This window comes from Balaenoptera ricei, chromosome 3 (assembly GCF_028023285.1).
Source record: "Balaenoptera ricei isolate mBalRic1 chromosome 3, mBalRic1.hap2, whole genome shotgun sequence".
In the NCBI taxonomy this organism is placed as follows: domain Eukaryota; kingdom Metazoa; phylum Chordata; class Mammalia; order Artiodactyla; family Balaenopteridae; genus Balaenoptera; species Balaenoptera ricei.
In genome coordinates this window covers 172,500,716-172,524,472 of record NC_082641.1, presented here as the reverse complement: position 1 = coordinate 172,524,472, position 23,757 = coordinate 172,500,716, and the positions used below count along the sequence as shown (strand labels likewise).

At 40.2% G+C, this 23,757-nt stretch overlaps 1 protein-coding gene across 3 annotated transcripts in view; it reads right to left on the bottom strand.

Moving 5' to 3' along the window:
- The window catches only part of LOC132362973 (zinc finger protein 791-like), a 48,991-nt gene that overhangs the window by 4,038 nt on the left and 21,196 nt on the right, over positions 1-23,757 (bottom strand). The window lies entirely within an intron of this gene.

Below are 23,757 nucleotides of genomic sequence, written 5' to 3'. Positions count from 1 at the left end.
ATCATTTTTACTATGATCACTTAAGTCTTATCATTCTCTAACAGTAGGATCTAGAGCACACTGGAGAAATGTGAACTCCAAATGAAAGAAATATTTCCAGATCATCAACTCCTCGTAAGAAAAATTCATCTCCTTTAATACCCACCATATCTATCACATAGCACTCCATGAAACACAGGGTCACATTTGCATGAGATTTTTTGTTTTTTTATAAATTTATTTATTTAATTTTTGGCTGTGTTGGGTCTTCGTTGCTGCGCGCGGGCTTTCTCTAGTTGTGGCAAGTGGGGGCTACTCTTCGTTGTGGTGTAAGGGCTTCTCGTTGTGGTGGTTTCTCCTGTTGCAGAGCACGAGGCTCGCGGGCTCTAGAGTGCAGACTCAGTAGTTGTGGTGCATGGGCTTAGCTGCTCTGCGGCATGTGGGATCTTCCCAGACTGGGGCTCAAACGCATGTCCCCTGCATTGGCAGGTGGATTTTTAACCACTGTGCCACAGGGAAGCCCCATGCATGAGGTTTTAATAGAAAAAAACACAGTGAACTGGAAGCTTTTTCTTCCATTCCCATTACCAAACATGACAAGGACAGGAGACCTGTGGAAATCCAGCTTATCACTAGGCCCAGCTGGCCATACTGTCCTGAAGTACTCCAGGCTATCAGAAGTAGTCAGATGCAACTGGCTGAATAAAAATAATCTTGTGGAAAAGTATTAACTTTAACTTGCCTGTAAAAATATTTGACAGATCAGTTACTCCTTTTTATCTCTGTCCTATTTCATGGGGCTAGGAAGCTATTCCAAAGTTAGTACTCAGGCATGAGAAAGAAGGCATGACAACTTAGACCTCCACAAAATCCCTATATTCATGGGCCTCAGAGTGGCTTCTCACCATCTTTACCACATATATGTGCATATACTGAAAAGATAAATGCCAGAAGAGCATTTTCCGGCAAAACCATAAGTGTACCCTGGACCTTGCTGACCTTGGGGAACTGAATAAGAATTGCAATTTGCACCAGAGTCCACTGAAGACCACAATGGTTTGATGGTGAATGTGCCCATCATTATAAAACACAAAGGGTCGAGCGGTGCTTTCCTCTAAAAAACATAAAACTTCCCTTCTCCAATTACAGGAGGCAGTGATTCTCAATCAGCCACTTGAGAGGCTGCCTTTCCACTTCTCTCATTTCCATGCCTCCATGTGGTGCACAGGAACATGACAGCGCAACGTCTGGGCATAGGAATCCCTCAAACACATAACTTCCCTAAATGCTGGTCTCTGTAAAAGATCACTAACCTACTGATGTCCACATGCAGGGGACAGAGAAAAGGTTTCCACACAGTAATTACAATGGTAGAATTTATCCATTCAGTTAAGGAACAGAAAAAGAAATCCCCAGTTCTTGAGAAGTTTTTCTCACAGGAATTGATGGTCTTAAAATGGAAATATTTCTTTTATTTGTATAGCATTTCTCTAATTTTTCCAATGTGCTCTGGACCCTGCCATTAGAGAACCGTAAGACTTGAAGTGATCATAGTAAAAATGTATAATTTCCACATGTTCATGATGCTGTTAAATTTGTGAGGAAGTAACCACTTCCTGCTTGAGCTGCTTGCATCAGCTCTAATTACACTTTCTATGGTGGATCTGTAGCGCTTGCTCCTAACAATGTCCTACTATGAAGTGTGCAGAAGAGAGTTACTAGCAGGTCTGAGACTGCTGATTCTTAGGAATGCCTGCTCACCATGTTTGTCCTTCGTTGGTATCTGGGAACTGGGATTTATGAGTGACCCCACTAACCTGATAAGAGTGGCTCAGTGTGTCTAAACTGTTTATGGTACATTATAAACGCTTTTCATTATGAGCGTCTGAACTTTCGTTATGCTTAGGCAGAGAGTTCCTATGTGATCTGCTCCCCAAAATCACTCTGGGTATTGAGGCTCTAATGAGCTTCTCTGGAAGACAGTTATTTCACATGTGTTGTCACAACCTGCTGCGTGTAGGCTTGAGCCCTTCCTATGTAATTACACTAGGAAAGACCATCTGGAAGTTTGCATCTGGCTCCCCCCAGAACAAATTTAATTAGGTACTAAAGAAGAATGAACGAGACATTTAATGATCCTCATGGGAAAAATTTTTAATTTTTGTTGGGTAACATTAAAGGAGAATGAGATAAACGAAAATATAAAAGATGTTTTTAGAAATAACCCAACATCACTAAGATGTCACCTCTCCCAAAATATATCTCTAACAAAATGTTATCTAACTGGGAAAGACATTGTATTCCCCTGTATTCCATGGGCAATAGCCAATTCATTATAGATTTAAACGTGAAAGAAAAAACTGGGACACTTCTAGAAGTCACAAGTAAATGCTTCATTGATCCAAAAATAGGGAGAATTTTCTCATTTAAGAAGAGTAAGCCCTAGAAGCAAGAAGAACTACAATCCTGCAGCCTGTGGAACAAAAACCACATTCACAGAAAGACAGACAAGATGAAAAGGCAGAGGGCTATGTACCAGATGAAGGAACAAGATAAAACCCCAAAAAAACAACTAAATGAAATGGAGATAGGCTATCTTCCAGAAAAAGAATTCAGAATAATGAGAGTGAAGATGATCCAGGAGATCAGAAAAAGAATGGAGGCAAAGATCAAGAAGGTGCAAGAAATGTTTAACAAAGATCTAGAAGAATTAAAGAACAAACAAACAGAGATGAACAATACAATAACTGAAATGAAAAATACACTGGAAGGAATCAATAGCAGAATACCTGAGGCAGAAGAACGGGTAAGTGACCTGGAAGACAGAATGGTGGAATTCACTGCTGTGGAACAGAATAAAGAAAAAAGAATGAAAAGAAATGAAGACAGACTAAGAGACCTCTGGGACAACATTCAACTCAACAACATTCACATTATAGGGGTCCCAGAAGGAGAAGAGAGAGAGAAAGGACCTGAGAAAATATTTGAAGAGACTGTAGTCAAAAACTTCCCTAACATGGGAAAGGAAATAGCCACCCAAGCCCAGGAAGCACAGAGAGTCCCATACAGGATAAACCCAAGGAGAAACATGCCAAGACACATAGTAATCAAATTGGCAAAAATTAAAGACAAAGAAAAATTATTGAAAGCAGCAAGGGAAAAATGACAAATAACATACAAGGGAACTCCCATAAGGTTAACAGCTGATTTCTCAGCAGAAACTCTACAAGCCAGAAGGGAGTGGCATGATATACTTAAAGTGATGAAAGGGAAGAACCTACAACCAAGATTACTCTGCCCAGCAAGGATCTCATTCAGATTTGATGGAGAAATCAAAAGCTTTACAGACAAGCAAAAGCTAAGAGAACTCAGCACCACCAAACCAGCTCTACAACAAATGCTAAAGGAACTTCTCTAAGTGGGAAACACAAGAGAAGAAAAGGACCTATAAACATACATATCGATAATTACCTTAAACGTGAATGGATTAAATGCTCCAACCAAAAGACACAGGCTTGCTGAATGGATACAAAAACATGACCCATATATATGCTGTCTACAAGAGACCCACTTCAGACCTAGGGACACATACAGACTGAAAGTGAGGGGATGGAAAAAGATATTTCATGCAAATGGAAATCAAAAGAAAGCTGGAGTAGCAATACTCATATCAGGTAAAATAGACTTTAAAATAAAGAATGTTACAAGAGACAAGGAAGGACACTATGTAATGATCAAGGGATCAATCCAAGAAAAAGATATAACAATTATAAATATATATTCACCCAACATAGGAGCACCTCAATACATAAGGCAACTGCTAACAGCTCTAAAAGAGGAAATCAACAGTAACAGAGTAATAGTGGGGGACTTTACACCTCACTTACACCAATGGACAGATCATCCAAACAGAAAATTAATAAGGAAACACAAGCTTTAAATGGCACAATAGACCAGATAGATTTAATTGATATTTATAGGGCATTCCATCCAAAAACAGCAGATTACACTTTCTTCTCAAGTGCGCATAGAACATTCTCCAGGATCACATCTTGGGTCACAAATGAAGCCTCAGTAAATTTAAGAAAATTGAAATCATATCAAGCATCTTTTCTGACCACAACGCTATGAGATTAGAAATCAATTACAGGGAAAAAACCGTAAAAAACACAAACACATGGAGGCTAAACAATACGTTATTAAATAACCAAGAAATCACTGAAGAAATCAAAGAGGAAATCGAAAAATACCTAGAGACAAATGACAATGAAAACACGACGACCCAAAACCTATGGGATGCAGCGAAAGCAGTTCCAAGAGGGAAGTTTATAGCTATACAAGCCTACCTAAAGAAACAAGAAAAATCTCAAATAAACAATCTAACCTTACACCTAAAGGAACCAGAGAAAGAAGAACAAACAAAACCCAAAGTTAGCAGAAGGAAAGGAATCATGAAGATCAGAGCTGAAATAGAAACAAAGAAAACAATAGCAAAGATCAATAAAGCTAAAAGCTGGTTCTTTGAGAAGATAAACAAAATTGATAAGCCATTAGCCAGACTCATCAAGAAAAAGAGGGAGAGGACTCAAATCAATAAAATAAGAAATGAAAAGGGAGAAGTTACAACAGACACCGCAGAAATACAAAGCATCCTAAGAGACTACTACAAGCAACTCTATGCCAATAAAATGGACAACCTGGAAGAAATGGACAAATTCTTAGAAAGGTAGGTATAACCTTCCAAGACTGAACCAGGAAGAAACAGAAAATATGAACAGACCAATCACAAGGAATGAAATTGAAACTGTGATGAAAAATCTTCCAACAAACAAAAGTCCAGGACCAGATGGCTTCACAGGTGAATTCTATCAAACATTTAGAGAAGGGCTAACACCCATCCTTCTCAAACTCTTCCAAAAAAACTTCAGAGGAAGGAACACTCCCAAACTCATTCTATGAGGCCACCATCACCCTGATACCAAAACCAGACAAAGATACTATAAAAAAAGAAAATTACAGACCAATATCACTGATGAACATAGATGCAAAAATCCTCAACAAAATACTAGCAAACAGAATCCAACAACACATTAAAAAGGATCATACACCATGATCAAGTGGGATTTATCCCAGAGATGCAAGGATTCTTCAATATACGCAAATCAATCAATGTGATGCACCATATTAACAAATGGAAGAATAAAAACCGTATATGATCATCTCAATAGATGCAGAAAAAGCTTCTGACAAAATTCAACACCCATTTATGATAAAAACTCTCCAGAAAGTGGGCACAGAACCTACTTCAACATAATAAAGGCCATATATGACAAACCCACAGCAAACGTCATTCTTAATGGTGAAAAACTGAAAGTATTTCCTCTAAGATCAGGAACAAGACAAGGATGTCCACTCTCACCACTATTATTCAACATAGTTTTGGAAGTCCTAGCCATGGCAATCAGAGAAGAAAAAGAAATAAAAGGAATACCAATTGGAAAAGAAGAAGTAAAATTGTCACTGTTTGCAGATGACATGATACTATACATAGAGAATCCTAAAGATGCCAACAGAAAACTACTAGAGCTAATCAATGAATGTGGTAAAGTTGCAGGATACAAAATGAATGCACAGAAATCTCTTGCATTCCTATACACTAATGATGAAAAATCTGAAAGAGAAATTAAGGAAACACTCCCATTTACCACTGCAAGAAAAAGAATAAAATACCTAGGAATAAACCTAACGAGACAAAAGACCTGTATGCAGAAAACTATAAGACACTGCCTATACTACCCAAAGCAATCTACAGATTCAATGCAATCCCTATCAAATTACCAATGGCATTTTTTACAGAACTAGAACAAAAAATCTTAAAATTTCTATGGAGACACAAAAGACCCCGAATAGCCAAAGCAGTCTTGAGGGAAAAAAACGGAGCTGGAGGAATCAGACTCCCTGGCTTCAGAGTATACTACAAAGCTACACTCATCAAGACAATATGGTACTGGCACAAAAACGAAACATAGATCAATGGAACAAGATAGAAAGCCCAGAGATAAACCCACGCATCTATGGTCAACTAATCTATGACAAAGGAGGCAAGGATATACAATGGAGGAAAGACAGCCTCTTCAATAAGTGGTGCTGGGAAAACTGGACAGCTACATGTAAGAGAATGAAATTAGAACACTCCCTAACACCATACACAAAAATAAACTCAAAATGGATTAGAGACCTAAATATAAGACCAGACACTACAAAACTCTTAGAGGAAAACATAGGAAGAACACTCTTTGACATAAATCACAGCAAGATCTTTTTTGATCCACCTCCTAGAGTAATGGAAATAAGAACAAAAATAAACAAATGGGACCTAATGAAACTTCAAAGCTTTTGCACAGCAAAGGAAACCAGAAACAAGACGAAAAGACAACCCTCAGAATGGGAGAAAATATCTGCAAACGAATCATCGGACAAAGGATTAGTCTCCAAAATATATAAACAGCTCATGCAGCTCAATGTTTAAAAAAAACCCAATCCAAAAATGGGCAGAAGACCTAAATAGACATTTCTCCAAAGAAGACATACAGATGGGCAAGAAGCACATGAAGAGCTGTTCAACATCACTAATTATTAGAGAAATGCAAATCAAAACTACAATGAGGTATCACCTCACACCAGTTAGAATGGGCATCATCAGAAAATCTACAAACAACAAATGCTGGAGAGTGTGTGGAGAAAAGGGAACCCTCTTGCATGGTTGGTGGGAATGTAAATTGATACAGCCACGATGAAGAACAATATGGAGGTTCCTTAAAGAACTAAAAATAGAATTACCATATGACCCAGCAATCCCACTACTGGGCATATACCCAGAGAAAACCATAATTCAAAAAGACACATGCACCCCAGTGTTCATTGCAGCACTATTTACAATAGCCAGGTCAAGGAAGCATCCTTAAATGCCCATCGACAGACGAATGGATAAGGAAGATGTGGTACATATATACAATGGAATATTACTCAGCCATAAAAAGGAACGAAACTGGGTCATTTGTTGAGACGTGGATGCATCTAGAGACTGTCATACAGAGTGAAGTAAGTCAGAAAGAGAAAAACAAATATCGTATATTAAAGCATATATGTGGAACCTAGAAAATGGTACAGATGAACCGGTTTGCTGAGCAGAAATTGAGACACAGAAGTAGAGAAAAAACGTATGGGCACGTAGGGGGGAAAGCAGAAAGTGATGGGGGTTGTGGTGTGATGAACTGGGAGACTGGGATGACATATATACACTGATGTGTATAAAATGGATTACTAATAAGAAAAAAAAATAATTAAAACAAACCCCCCCCCCCCAAAAAAAACAAAACAACAAAAAAAGAAGCAGCCCTAAAGCAAGAGCCTGACCAATTCAAACATATTAAAACTAAGGGTGTTATAAGACGAACAAGTAGAAGAAAATACATGCAATGTTAAAGGGTTAGTGTGCGAAGTAAGATGAATGGACACAATAGTTAAGGGAAAAAAAAAGGGAAAATAACCAAAACATGTTTAACAGAAAATGAGAGATCACTTATGAAAAAATACCTATCTGATTGGTAATAGGAAGTAATGAAACAACACGTCAAGCAGATTACATTTCACACTGATTAGGACAAAAATTTAGTCAATTTAGTAATCCCAAGTGTTGATGACCATAGGTGACAAATATGTAAATTATGCACGAATGGAGAAAGCATCAACTGATGCACTCCACTGCCATTTCCTATAAATTTGAACTCGATCACCATCTACAGCTTAGCAATTTTTCTCCAATGTCCAGAGGATTTATGTACTTGGAGACTAATGCAAGAATATAGAAAATGTATTTTTAACGAGATTAAAAATTAAACTGGAGAGAATTCCCTGGAGGTCAAGTGGTTAGGACTCCGTGATTTCACTGCCAAGGGCCCAGGTTCAATCCCCAGTCAGGGAAGTAAGATCCCATAAGTTGTGTGGCACAGCCAAAAAAAAAAATTTTTAACTGGAAAAAGCCCAACCCTATAACCACTGCAATGGATGAATACCTTGACTGGCCTGTAGCCTCAGACCCTAGGAGTGTATGAAACATACTTCTGCAAAGAACCAACCAAAAAACACTTTGACTGTAATTTCATTAATACTCATTTACTGAAAGGTCAAAACAGACAAAACTAAAACAACACTGCATAGTGAAAAGAATAGATGGTAAAGGTATGAATAACTAAACAATCAACAGAGATCATCTATGGGGCAGCACGGAGATGAGTAAGGGAGCAGAACATCATGAGACTCTAAAAACTGCCCAAAGGCCCACTTATGAATCTTGATGATTACAAAGATGTTTATATTGTTATTATTACTAGATCTTCCAATAAAACATTTTGTACGGGCTTCCCTGGTGGCGCAGTGGTTAAGAATCCACCTGCCAATGCAGGGGACACGGGTTCGAGCCCTGGTCCGGGAAGATCCCACATGCTGTGAAGCAACTAAGCCCATGAGCCACAACTACTGAGCCTGCGCTCTAGAGCCTACGTGCCACAACTACTGAAGCCCGGGCGCCTAGAGCCCGTGCTCCGCAACAAGAGAACCCACCGCAATGAGAAGCCCATGCACCACAACGAAGAGTAGCCCCTGCTCGCCACAACCAGAGAAAGCCCGCACACAGCAACGAAGACCCAATGCAGCCAAAAATAATAAATAAATAAAATAAATTTATATAAAAAAAACATTTTGTGCATTCTTTTTTTTTTTAAATTTATTTATTTATTTTTGGCTGTGTTGGGTCTTCGTTTCTGTGCGAGGGCTTTCTCTAGTTGCGGCGAGTGGGGGCCACTCTTCATCGCGGTGCGCGGGCCTCTCACTATCGCGGCCTCTCTTGTTGCGGAGCACAGGCTCCAGACGCGCAGGCTCAGTAGTTGTGGCTCACGGGCCCAGTTGCTCCGTGGCATGTGGGATCTTCCCAGACCAGGGCTCGAACCCGTGTCCCCTGCATTGGCAGGCAGATTCTCAACCACTGCGCCACCAGGGAAGCCCTGTACATTCTTTTTTGAATATATGTGATAACAAAAAAAATAAGGAATTAATGAAGTTTGGAGAAGAACATAATTTTACTATGTTTGCCCTGTGATGTGGCAACCTGAGTTTTAATTCACAGATTCTGGTAGCAAAAACTGGTAGCAAGACAAGTGTCTATTTTGAAAGAACTGGTTACCTAATCTCACCCTCATATTCACTTTTTAAAAATAAAAGGTGAAGGGACTTCCCTGGTGGTCCAGTAGTAAAGAATCCGCCTTCCAATGTAGGGTATGCAGGTTCGATCCCTGGTCAGGAAAGTAAGATCCCACATGCCGCAGGGCAACTAAACCTGTGTGCCACAACTACAGAGCCCACGTGCTCTGGAGCCCACATGCCAAAACTACAGAGAAGCCCACACACCTAAACGAAAATCCCTGCATGCCACAAATGAAAGATCCCGTATGCCGCAACTAAGACCTGACGCAGCCAAAAATAATAAGTTAATTAAATTTAAAAAAAATAAAGGGTGACATGAACTGGTATAAAAAGATGTGGAGGAAAAAAAAAAAAAAAAAAAGATGTGGAGGATTTTTCAATAGAATAATTTTTTAAAATTAATTTATTTTTTGGCTGCGTCGGGTCTTCGTCGCTGTGCGCAGGCTTTCTCTAGTTGCGACAAGCAGAGGCTACTCTTTGTTGTGGTGTGCAGGCTTCTCACTGTGGTGGCTTCTCTTGTTGCGGAGCACGGGCTCTAGGTGCACGGGCTTCAGTAGTTGTGGCTCGCAGGCTCTAGAGCGCAGGCTCAATAGTTGTGGCGCACGGACTTAGTTGCTCCGTGGCATGTGGGATCTTCCCAGACCAGGGCTCGAACCCGTGTCCTCTGCATTGGCAGGCGGATTTTTAACCACTTCGCCGCCAGGAAGTCCCTCAATAGAATAATTAAGCAAAGTGTGTTGCAATATACAGACCATGTTCCCTTTTCTTGTGGACCCCATCTGAGATTTGGCTCAGATGTGTAGGCTGATGACAGCACACTCAATGCCAAGAGAGTATGAAGTTTTTTACTTCTATAATGGAAGTGTCTGGGGAGGGCAGGGCGGGCCTCTCAAGTAGGTGGGAGATGCCTTCGGAGAGCAAGGTAAGGAGCCTGGCTTGGGTTTTTTCATTGAGATTAGGGGGTGGGCTAAGGTGACAGTTTGCGCACATGAGCAGGAACTTCCATGGACTTATTACTCTCTTGCCAGCATCAAAGGAAGGAACACTCAGGCTTTCTTAGTGCTTTGTACAGATGTGGGGTACAAAGAGGAATAAGGAGGGATGAAAGTATAAAGCTGTCAGCAAACAAAAATAAAAACTGAGGCCAGAGACTTCCGGTTCCTGATCTGGCATGTAAGGAGCTTAGAAGCTGGCATTAGCACCCTCATAGGAAAAAACCAACAAACTAAAAATTAACAATAGACCCATCAGAGAATTTAGGTCATGGGGAAACTGCTGTCTCCAAAATCAGCGAGACAAAAAAGTAGCCATGTCCAGAATACTCTGTTCTTAACAAGAACTGTCCTCAAAATAAATCTATTTTGTAACAGTGCAGCTGATCTGGGGCGTGCGTGCGTTGTGTGGTGGAAACACCCACTTGAGTCTCCTCTAGCCTCCCTGCTCTCCAAAGGTGGGGGTAGGGGACAGAAGCACTTGTGACAGTGGTTTCCCCTCCTTACGTCAAATATGTGGTGTCTTTTTAACACCACTGCTCCAACCCTGTCTTCAAATATGTGTCTACCAGTTTGAGTCAATATGAATGCTACCTGGAGTTAGTGTTGGACCTCACAGATTAATAAACACTCACTCCCACAAGACTGCCCCCACTTCAGCTGCTGGCCACAAACAGGGTGCCTGGGCTACTGACATTTCTACCCAGCTGCCTACAAAGTCATAGATCCCCTTGACACTCCCTCAGGTTTGGTAATTTGCTAGAACAATTCTGAGAACTCAGGAAGACACTTGGCTTTACTATTACTGGTTTATGATGAAGAATACAACTCGAACAGCCAAATGGAAGAGATGCATAGGGAAAAATATGGGAGCAGGGAGTAAGGGGGTGGGGTCAAAGGAAACAAAAGCAAAAAGAAACAAATGGGACCTAATTAAACTTAAAAGGTTTTGCATATCTAAAGAAACCATTCACAGGCCTGGAGGTTATCATACTAAGTGAAGTCAGACAGAGAAAGACAAATATCATATAATACTGCTTACATGGGGAATCTAAAAAGACATGATACAAATGAACTTATTTACAAAACAGAAATAGGCTCACAGACTTAGAAAACAAACTTACGGTTACCAAAGGGGACAGGTGGTGGGAGGGAGGAATAAATTGGGAGTTTGGGATTGAAAGATACACACTACTATATTTAAAATAGATAACCAACAAGGACCTACTGCATAGCACAGGGGACTCTGCTCAATATTCTGTAAGAACCCAAATGGGAAAAGAATTTGAAAAAGAATAGATACATGTATATATATAACTGAATCACTTTGCTGTACATCTGAAACTAACACAACATTGTTAATCAACTATACTGTACTCCAATATAAAATAAAAAATTTTAAAAATTCTGTAAAAAAAAACTTGGTTAATACATTTGAAGTATTTTGTATGTCAATAAAATATCAATAAAAAGAAAAAATTTAAAATAAATACAGGAGAAAGTATGGAAAGGTATGTACCAATCAACTTTTTGTGGTTAAAAAATAAGTAAATAAACCATCGACAAAATGAGAAGACAGCACATTGAATGGGAGAAAATATCTGCAAATGATATGACTGATACGGGGTTAATATCCAAAAGATATAAACAGCTCATATAACTCAGTATCAAAAAAAAATAACCTGATTAAAAAATGGATAGAAGACCTGAGTAGACATTTTTCCAAAGAAGACTTACAGATGGTCAACTAGCATATGAAAAGATGCTCAACATCACTGCATCAGAGAAATGCAAGTCAAAACAATGAGGTATCACCTCACACCTGTCTGAACATCTACCATCAAAAAGACCACAAATAACAAATGTTGGTGAGGATGTGGAGAAAAGGGAACCCTTGTACACTGTTGCTAGGAATGTAAATCAGTGCCAACTAATATGGAAAACAGTACTGAGATTTCGCAAAAAACTGAAAATAGAACTACCATATGATCCAGCAATTCCACTCCTGGGTATATATCTGAAGAAGATGAACACTATTTCAAACAGATACACACACCCCAATGTTCACAGCAGCATTATTTACAATAGCCAAGATATGGAGGCAACCTAAGTGTCCCTCGACAGATGAATGGATAAAGAAGATGTGGTGCATAATACGTACAATGAAATACTTCTCGGCTAGAAAAAAGAATGTAATTTTGCCATTTGCAACAACATGGATAGATGAAGGGTATTATGCTCAGTAAAATAAGTCAACAGAGAAAGACAAATGCTGTATGATTTCATTTACATGGGGAATCTAAAAGAAACAAATGAATATAACAAAACAAAAACAGACTCGCAAATAGAACAAACTAGCAGTTACAAATGGGGAGAGCGAAGGGGGGAGGGGAAAGACGGGTGGGAGATTAAGGGGTACAAACTACTATGTATAAAATAAATAAGCTACAAGTGTATATTATATTGTATATTGTATAGCACAAGGAATATAGCCAATAATTTGTAATAACTTTATATGGAGTATAATCTATAAAAATTTTGAATTCTTAGGTTGTATGCCTGAAACTGATATAATATTGTAAATCAACTATACCTAAAAAAAAATCAATGGTCTAAAAATATAACAATTGAAGCCACATACTGTCATAGTGGATTTAAAAAATTATATGTTGTCTGTAATAAAGCCACATTCACAATAAAGACAGATGGATTAAGACTAAGGGATGGAAAAAGATGTTATCATGTTAACATTAAAAGATAAGTAGAATATCCGTATTATTTTCTGACAAAGCACAGAGATAAAGAGGGGCAATGCATGAAGATAAAGGAGTCAAGTCTCCAAGAAGACAAAGCAATCCTTAGTGCTTATGTGCACAGCAACAACACAGTGCCAAAATACACCAGGGAAAAATGGATAGAATTACAAGGAAAAACAGACGACTCCACTATTATAGTTGGACTTCAACACCCCTCTAATGATTACGAGAACCAGCAGGAAGAAATTCAGGAAAGCCACAGAGCTGAATTGAACAGTGCCCTCAAACAACCGGACATAACTGAAAACTGTGGATTACTTCATCAAATAGCAGAATACACATCCTTCTCAAGTTAACATGGGAAATTCATAAGGATAGAACACATTCTGGGGGAATTCCCTGGTGGTCCTGTGGTTAGGACTGGGTGCTTTCACTGCCGTGGGCCCGGGTTTGTTCCCTGGTTGGGGAACTAAGATCCTGCAAGCCGTGTGGCGTGGCCAAAACAAACAACACATTCTGGGACATAAAACACATATTAACTAATCTTAAACAAGGGAAATCATACAGAATATACTCTCAGAACACAAAGGCATTAACCTGGAAATCAATAGAAAGATATTTAAAAACATTCAAATACTTCGAGATTAAACAACACACTTTTAAATAACCCATGGATCAAAGAAAAAGTTTCAACAGCGATTAAAAATTACCTTGATTAAATAAAAATGAATGTACAATTTACCGAAACTTGTGGAATGCAGCAAAAATAGAGTGGGTGTAGAGGGAAATTTATGGCATTGAAGGCATACACTTGAAGAAAGAGATCTGTAATTAATGATCTAAGCCTTTAGCCTTAAAAAGTAGAAAAAGAAGAGGAAATTAAGCCCAAAGTAAGCACAGGAAGAGATGTAACAATTTGAGAATCAATGAAAGTACAAGAAATCATTGAGAAAAATAAAACACATCTGTTTTTTGAAGAGATGAAATTCAGAAATGTCTATATAAGCCGAGAAAAAAAGAGAAACGACATGGGAATTCCCTGGTGGTCCAGTGGTTAAGACTCTGTGCTTTCACTGCTGAGGGTTTGGGTTCAATCCCTGGTTGGGGGAACTAAGATCCTGCAAGCCACATAGCACGGCCAAAAAAAAAACAAAAGAAAGAAAAAAAGCCAAATTAATATGAGGAATGAAACAGGAGAAAATGAAAATGTAAAAGCATTTGACAAAATCCAAAATCCATTTATGATAGCACACTAGGAATAGAGAGGAACTTCTTCTTGAGAAAGACCATCTACAAAAAACCTGCAGTTAACATCACACTTAATGGTGAGAAGCTAGATGCTTTCCTGGTAAGATCAGGAGGCAATGATGTCCTCTCTCTCACCAGTCCTAGTCAACACTGTACTGGAAGTTTAAGCTTACAGAATAAAAGGACATGTAAGGTATACAGAATGGGAAGTAAGAAATAAAACTGTCTTGTGTCATGTATGACATGATTATGGAGAAAAAAAAATCAACAACAACAAAGAAAACCCCTGAACTAATAAGAGAGTACAGTAAGACTGAAGGATAGTTAACATACAAAGTCAATGATTTCCTATAGATCCAAAGAAATATAGTCAATTCATCTTTGACAAAGGATCAAAGGCAATTTAATGAAAAAATGACAGTCTTTTCAACAAATAGTGCCAGAAAAACTAGATATCCACGTTGAACAAAAGAACGTCTAGACACAGATCCTACACCTTTTGCAAAAATTAACCCCAAATGGACCACAGATCTTATGTAAAACGCAAAACTACAGAACTCCTAGAAGATAACACAGGAGAAAGTGAACCTATCTATGAAACAGAAACAGAATCATGGACATAGAGAACAGACTGGCGGCTGCCAAGGGGGAGGGGGTGGGGGAGGGATGGAGTGGGAGGCTGGGGTTAGCAGATGGAAGCTTTTATACATAGAATGGATGAACAAGGTCCTACTGTACAGCACGAAGAACTATATTCAATATCCCATGATCAACCATAATGGAAAAGAGTATTAAAAATGTATATATGTGTACAGCTGAATCACTTTGCTGTATAGCAGAAATTGACACAACACTGTAAATCAACTATACTTCAAGTTTTTAAAATATTGAAGGAAAAAAGGTAACAGGAGAAAATCTATATGACCTTGGGTTTGGTGATGAATTTTTTGATTCAACACACCAAAAGTAGGATTGATGAAAGAAAAATATTAGTAAATTGACTTCATTAAAATGACAACTTGCTCTATGAAAGACAGGGTTAAGAGACTGAAAATAAGCCACAGACTGGGAGAAAATCTCTGCAAAGCACTTATCTGATAAACGACTGCTATTTGAAATATCCAAAGAACTCAAAACTCAACAATAAGACAGGCAACACTATTAAAAATGGACAAAATATCAGAACACACACCTCACCAAATAAGACACATGGATGGTAAATAAGCATAAGAAAAGACGCTCCACATCATATGTCATTAGGATTGCAAATAAAAGAAGAATGAGATTATTACTAGATACTTATTAGAATACTAAAATTCAAAAAATTGAGAACGAACACCAAAGGACAGAGACAATGTAGAGCAACAGGAACCCTGTTCCATTCTCAATGCTGGTGAGAATGGAAAACGGTATGTCTACTTTGGAAAACAGGCAGTTTCTTAAAATACTAAACCTATTCTTAACTATACAATCCAACAATCAGGCTTCTTTGTATTTTGCCACATTAGTTGAAAACTTATGTTCATAAAAAAAACCTGTGCATGAATTTTTATAAAAGCTTTACTCGTGATTGCCAAGACTTAGAGGTAAACAAGATATCCTTCAACAGGTGAATGGAAAAATAATCACTGGAACATCAATACAATGACATATTTTTCAAGGTTAAAAGGACATGAGGTATCAAGCCAAAAAGACATGGAGAAACCTTAAATCATATTGCTAAGTGAAAGCAGCCAATGTGACAAGGCTATACACTGTATTATTCTAACCATAGTTCTCGAAAGGAAAAAACTATGAGTAAGACCTAAAGCTGCCAGGGATTTCGGGTGGGAGGGAGGAATGAATGAATAGGTGGAGCACAGGGGCCTTTTAGAGCATGAAAGTAGAATACATGATACAGAAATGATGGACACAACTCATTTTATGTTGCCAAAGCCCACAGACTGTCTAACATAAGAGTCAACGCTATTGTAAATTGCAGACTTTAATGCATCAGTATTGGTTCATCAAATGTAACAAATGTACCACAGCAATACTAGATACAAAAAATAGGGCAGGGACCTCCCTGGGGGTCCAGTGGTTAGGACTCCCTGCTTCCACTGCAGGGGGCGCGGGTCCGATCCCTGGTGGGGAAACTAAGATCCCGCATGCCCTGTGGCACGGCCAAAAAAAAAATACAGGGCAAACTATATGATATGAAGGCAGGGGGGTTAAGTGGGAACTCTGTACTTTGTAATCAGGTTTTCTATAAACCTAAAACTGCTATAGAGAAAGGTAAAGTGTTATTAGGGAAAAAAAAAAGATGAAGTCAGATGCCTTAATATTCATCTCAGATGACTGATGGCTGAAAGAGGTCATCTTTCAGTCAACTGATCTGAAGTTATTTCAGTGAGCCATTTTGGTGCTCTTATGAGGCCTGGACTCTGAGACTTATAAGAGAGGGTTAAACTACACTGAATGCTGTGTTCCACAGCGCAGCACTGGATATTCTGAGAAGTGAAATGAGTGCCCTGGTTACTATTAGCAGCACCTGCAACTCCGACATGGACAGATGAGTGTTACCTTAATTTGTGTGTGTGTGGCTGCTCGGCATGTGGGATCTTAGTTCCCCGACCAGGGATTGAACCGGTGCCCTCTGCAGTGGAAGCACAGAGTCCTAACCACTGGACCACCAGGGAATTCCCTACCTTGATTTACATCGTGGGTATCTGTTAGGCAAGAGATTCTCAGAATTCTTTTACCACCAAGGGGCAACTCTTAAGACAGTCATCCAGGGGTCTATAAACACATGCTGATGAAGCCAATTGCTGGTCAGTGCTAAGATGACAGCCTGATGTTTGGTCAGTTGTGCACTCTTGAGTCCCATCCTTCATCAGGATGTCCCAAATAAGGGATGAAAAGCAGCAACTCTGCCTGAGCTGGATCATGTATGATCGTGGTGATGCTGTCTCTAATGTCTGAAACTCCCATTGCTTTTCACTCAGAGAATCCTAAGGAGCTCCCCAAGGAGCCTAGGGGTCTGGGAAGGGGGTGACCTTCTTCAGAAAGGGACTGAAGAGAGGGGAGGCCACCCCTCCCGCAAGTAGGTTATGGCAGGGGGCCCAGGTTTAGCTGTATCTTGCCTGAAGGGGGTCTCCATAGCTGAGCTGAGCTCTTGGGGTGCTGTTCACAGGTCCCAAATCATAGTGGGAATCTGGGTGAAGGGTCACATGCTCAGGGCTATCTATTTTTAGCACAGCTCTGTCAGAAGGGATAACTGCAGCTCGAATGGCATATAGTGTGGAGCCTAGGGCAGTTACTGATGGCAACTCCAGAGGCAGAAGACGAGGTCACTGAACCCTCTACTGTGAATCAGTGTCTGATGACACTAAGGGAAGTGCCTGTTGTCTGGCATTTTGACCTGAGTCCAGAGCCTTTTTGTTTTTTTGTAGGGGGAATATTCAAGGTGGGCCAATTTACAAGTAATAGTATAAATAGGCTCAAGTAAAATTCGTAAACAAGGGATCAGATGCCTCCAGAACACCAGAAGAATCTAGACAAGGTTGTGGGTGCTGAGAGGGACAAGTTATTTCTTCACTGTGTCAGGGAGAGTGGGCCCCAGGTTACCAAATAATTGTTAGGAATTTAAGCTAGGTGCCAGGAACCTCACATCATATACCAGCAATGACCTGTCTACTGTTTAGGAGCTCTTTTTGTCAATATTTTTATGTTCTGATGTCCTCAGAAAGAGGATGTCATTGGTGTAATGTCACACCTGTGCTTCTGGAGCAAGATGGCTACAGTTCAGATCCTGCCTGCAGAGACTGTGTGTGCTCACAGTGGTGCTGAGGTTCCCTGAGGGTAGCCAGGTAAAGGTGTACCATGCCCCTTCGAGGTGAAGGCCAACTGCAGCTGAGAAGCTGCTGAAATAGACACTGAACAGAACAGACTTAGCCAAATCTGTGGGAGCAGGATATTTACGTTGCTGAGTGGGTGGAGCCAGTAATTTCCATAATGTTGGGGGCTCGGAATTGGGGCTTATTTGGTGAAATCACAGCCTCAAGGTTGCCGTAATCCAGTGTGAGGTGGCATTCATTTTTTCCAGGGTTGAGAAGAGACCAAATAAGGCTATTAAAAGGAGAAGCACAGGGGGTTAATCACTTCCTCACTGAACAGGTTTGTACAGTGTTTTTCAATCCTTCAAAACCCTGTTTAATTTACACTGGGCCATATTTAACTAGGGGGGTAAGGTAAGTGAGGTCTCATTTATCAATATAATTTGAAAGTGGCAAAGACTAAATTAAAATTTCACTGGATCAGACCTTCCTTGCTGGGTGTGGATATTTTAGGACAGTCGGTGATAAGACCATGGGGAATTTAGGTAAGACCACAGTTCTCAAAGTTAAGGTGAAATACACCTATTAGTCTTCTATATGATATCTAGTAACTCCCCTAAATTTATCAGGGATACCTTGCTTAAATTTAGTGGGATCCCAGGTATAACTGTAATTTGAGCCCTAGTATTTATTATTTGCATGAAAGTTTGAGAACTAGTGCAGCACAGCAGACGGCAAAATTACTTCATAAACTATGTTGTTGAGGCACCAAAGCCAAGTAGTGCCCTTTCATCTTTTTCGTTGTGTAAATTCTTTCTGTATATTTTGGATTTCCAATTGGGTCAAATTGTGGACCTTTGTTTCATTATTTTTTTCATTTGTCCTCTCCCTCTTGTCCCCCCCCTTTTGCTTTTTTTTGGTCACTGGATATATTGAATACTTCGGGGGAAGGGGTATCCTCTGGTATTTATAAACTCTACTTCTGGAGAGCCTCACACATCAGTGCTATCAGGGTCAGAGGCCTCCTCTATGATATCTGGCCGCTTTATAAAGTATAAGGAACTTGGGCTTAAATCAGGTTTGAAGGAATCCCTTGGTTGTGCCACATGGGTGCCATGGTGTTGTCCCCTGTAACCCTGAAGGTCAGGATCTCTGTTGCAATAAAGGCAGCAGCAGAACTCAAGGGTCCTGGGGAACTCTCTGGAATTACGAGTGGGGACTCAGCCACCATCTAATGACTGCCTTTCCCGCTCTCTTTTCTCTCCAGTAACTGCTCTGTCAGGAACTACCACCCAACTAGCCCAGCTCTTACACAGGCTATCGTCTCTCTTTCCCACCTGTGCCTTACATGTTGGGTCCAACCCAGGCACTAGCACAGCTTCACTCTAACACGCAGATAAATCCCAGCAAACACACTGACCCAAGACTAATTTAAGGAGAGCTCCAATCCCATACTGCTGCTCCCAAATGCCTAGGAGTTCTTAAAACTGACAATTCTGGTCGGCTGAACACAGAACTGAGTCCTGGCATGGTCAACAATGCAACACAGGGCAGCACAGCTCACAGCTCGAGCTCCCCAGCACCCAGCAGCCCACAGCGCCGGCCGCCATCAGACAGCAGAGCAGGTGAGCGAGTCAGAGCAGGAGAAGACAGACCCACGGGTGGTGATCATGCCTGGCCATGCTGCTCACAGGGCCAGCTGCTATGGTCACCTGCAGAGGTGCGGCTGAGGCTGTCACCGGTGTAGTACACACCCACCAAGAGGGTAAGGGTTACGACTCATAGAAGAGAGGTCTCGGGGGAGAGCAGGCCTGGCCTCTCAAGCAGCTCTGAAATGGCTTCACAAACCAAGAAGAGGATCCTGGCCTGGGTGTTCACTGTGGGTGGAAGGTGGGACCGAGGCAAATATTCTTGCCCAAGGGCAGGAGCCTGTGTGGCTGGAACCCCCTGCCACCTCTAGAAGGGAGGCCACCCAGACTTCTCATCAGCTTGTCCAGGTCAGGGCACAAGGGGAAGAGGGAGGTGTTAAAAAGAAACAGTAGGCCCCAAATGGAGTCATTTGTGCTAAGCCCATGTCACCAAAGACTTAATACCTAACTGCAAATATGACCTCCCCCAGGAATGTCATCTTAACCAATCTGGAATTTTCTGGTCAACACCAACGAGGTAATCTGCCACATAGGTTTTTCCTTTTTTATAAAAAAAAATATTTATTTGGCTGCTCTGGGTCTTAGTTGCAGCACGCCGGATCTTCGTTGCGGCATGTGAACTCTTAGTTGTGGCATGTGGGATCTAGTTCCCTGACCAGGGGTCGAGCCTGGGGCCACTTCATTGGGAGCACTGAGTCTTAACCACTGGACCACCAGGGAAGTCCCCGCATAGGTTTTTTTCTGTCCCTCAAAGAAAGATGAGATAATCCACTCTTTCCTTCCCCCTTCCCCCTTCTGCCCATCTAAGCCTTCCATCTTGGACACCTCTCTACTTGCTAGATGCGATGCTGTCCAATTCACCACCAATCACTTAATAAAGCCAATAAGACCTTTAACATTTATTTAGTTGAATTCTTGTTATTTAACAGATTGGTGAGGCTTTAACTGTGAGCAAACATCAAAAAATGCGGAGTCTGGGGACTTCCCTGGCAGTCCAGAGGTTAAGACTTCCTGCTTCCACTGCAGGGGGGCACAGGTTCAATCCCTGTCGGGGTGCTAAGATCCCACAAGCCGTGTGGTGTGGCCAAAAAAAGAAAGAAAGAAAGAAAAATATGCATTTGCAATTGCTTCCTTTTTTTTTTTTTTTTTTTAACTTAATAATACATTTCATTTAGCCCTGTATATAAAAAAATATTACAAATATTCATTTCAGCCAGTAATCAATATAAAAAATTAATGAGATATTTTACATTCTTTTTTTCTTTATACTAAGTCTTCAAAATCTAGTGTGTATTTTATACTTAAGTCACATCTGAATTCAGATTTCCTACTGAAGGGGATTAAGATATGCCATCCCAAAATATGCCACTTTGGCATAAGAATGATTTTGAACTGAAGTGGACTAACTGAGAATCAGCAGATGCAGGATGAATTCTCTGCCCTGCCATAATCTGCCTAAAAGCAGAGCATACACTTTCCTTTGTGAAGGTGCTCCTCTTCCTGCACCAGGAAGGGAAGAGCAACTCATCACTGGAGACTCAGAGATGAAATTGCTTCCTTTTTGATAAAGAAACACCAAATCAAGATGCTCAAGAAATGATCAATACTGTTTATTTGGGGGTGGCTGAACCAAGAGCACTTGAGGGGTCAGGGTGTTCTGGAGTGAGTCTACTTTAGACCTTCTTATCTTAACAGCCTTTTCCTAACCTTCGCATGATTACTTAAGATTAACTGAGTAATCTGCATAAACCATATTTTTCTATTTAACAGCCTTTACTTTTAATTAGCTTGCTTTTAATTTTTTAATTTTAAACTTATTTTTTACTTTTCTATGGCGGAAACCATTCTAAGATTTACTCCTTTAAACATTAACACTTACAAAAGTTTAAAGCATAAAAAATGAAAAGTTTCATATCTCGTTCTAACTAAAATTACAAGAGAGGCATCATAGTTTCTCCTTATATCTCACTCTGGGGGTTACTTCAGAAATAAGTAATGTGTAATGCACTAGGAATTTGGGTCTAATCCATTAAATATACTAGGATTTTCAGTGACTTAGGTAAGTTTTGAATAGTTTTCCTCATATCAATTAAAGGAATTCATTTGCTTCAGTATTATAGCACTTAAAATTTCAAAGCTCTCTAAGGACATGCACATACAAAAACTGACTTACAAATGTAAAAACCATCTGAGAACTCAAATACACCCATCTCATATCTTGAGAATCTCTTGCCTAAAAGGAACAAATACTCTGTTTGGTTCCAGAATTCCTGGCCGTACTCCCACTATGTCTCTCAATCAACATACATTTAAAGCCTGAGACCTATAAATATTATACACTCACACAGTAAATTATATCACAAACTATTAAGGGAAACTAGAGTTAAGAGCTGCAATATTCAATATATAAACATATACAAGGAAAGAAATGCAAATATTTCAATCAGTGAGATAAGCAACCTGTTTCCCTACAGTTCAGAAGAAAACCCAGATTTCCAGAGGTCCAGACTCCCCCTGTGGGGATACAACCCCTAGAGTGTGTCAGTCCCTGGTGATGGAGGGTAAGGATACCTGAGCAGCCATAGAAATAAACTCTGGAGCCTCCAACATAATGCAAATGCTCCCTTCTCAGGCTTCAATTCTTACAAGTGAGAAAACTCTTGGCCAGATTCAATTTAAAGTTCTAACTGAAATGTACTCCGAAATTCATAAACTCTTGTCCAGGAGACAGAACACCTGACCTTCACAGACTTTCTCAATGTACTCATATTACTCCGAGTGCACCTACACTGCAGATGCAACTCAAACCTGTATCTCAAAATAGGCACCAAGAAAATCACAGTTATAGCTTCAGAAAGGGCATCACTCCCCATCCCCCACCCACCATCACAGGTGCATCCCCAGCTTTCCAGGGATCTGTATCTTCTCTTACTATAAAGACTCCTTCCACAGTGGGTGCAAGCAGGTAGGACACTTGCAGGGGGAGCCTCCCCAGCAAGAACAGCTGGTCCTCTGAGTACTTCCCTTTGAAGGCTTAAGGGGGCCTTAGCTTAGAAATACTGACCACAGGTCTCGGTGCCCCACTGTTGTTGCCTTGGACACCACTGATATTTTCAATGACACACACCCAGTGTTTGAATAATCCAGCACAACCACTCTAAACCAGAATATATGTGTAAAGAAAGGAAGAAAATGGTAAGGCATTTTTCTAGTTCAAGAACAAAACACACAAATGTCTATTCCTTTCAGAAAATAAATGTCAGTTAATTATTATTTCCATGGCAAGGAACTGTTTGGAAATAATCATAATTGAAAAAAAGAAAAAAACAGATCTCGAATGTTACATGCAGTCACTCATGAGACCAAAAAAAAGAAAAATTTTAACTAACAGAATGGTATAATGGAATACTTTATTTTTTCTGAAATTCACCTCTTTCTTCCCCTTTGGAAATATTTTATACTCTCTTTCAAGATCTATTGATTAAATACATTTACAGTTATCAAAAACCGAGACTTAAAGTGAATAAAGTCACAAACTCAGGGAGGGGCAAGGCTGACCTGGAACTATGATAAAAAGCTCCAAAGAGGAACTTCCACCCACAGGGCTCAAACAGGATGTCTGTGCCCAGGAAAGGTCCGGGGGGGAAGCACAAGACTTATACAATGTAGTTCCAGGTGGTTAGTCTCTGATTTTTTCTCATGGAAAATTTACATGGACAAAAAAATGAATCTTTAAAAAGAGCCATTCATGGCTCTGTGGAGAAATGATACAATTAAAATACTGCGTAGCCTGAAATGCACCGCGGAAGACAAATAGTTAATAATGAAGCTATGAACTGGAGAGGGGAAGATGGCGTTTGGGAACGTAGGGAAAGATCTGGAAATCTAGGCATTTATTGCCTGCCCTGGGAAGAGCAAGGGTGCAAGAACAGGGTCGTGGATTTGTGACCCTGTTTCTCAAAATTTGGGAAAGTGATGGGGAAAAGAGTCCCCCCACCCCGGGGAGAAAGGAGGGACGGGGGACCCCAAAGACCACAGCTCCTCCAACGCAGGAGCC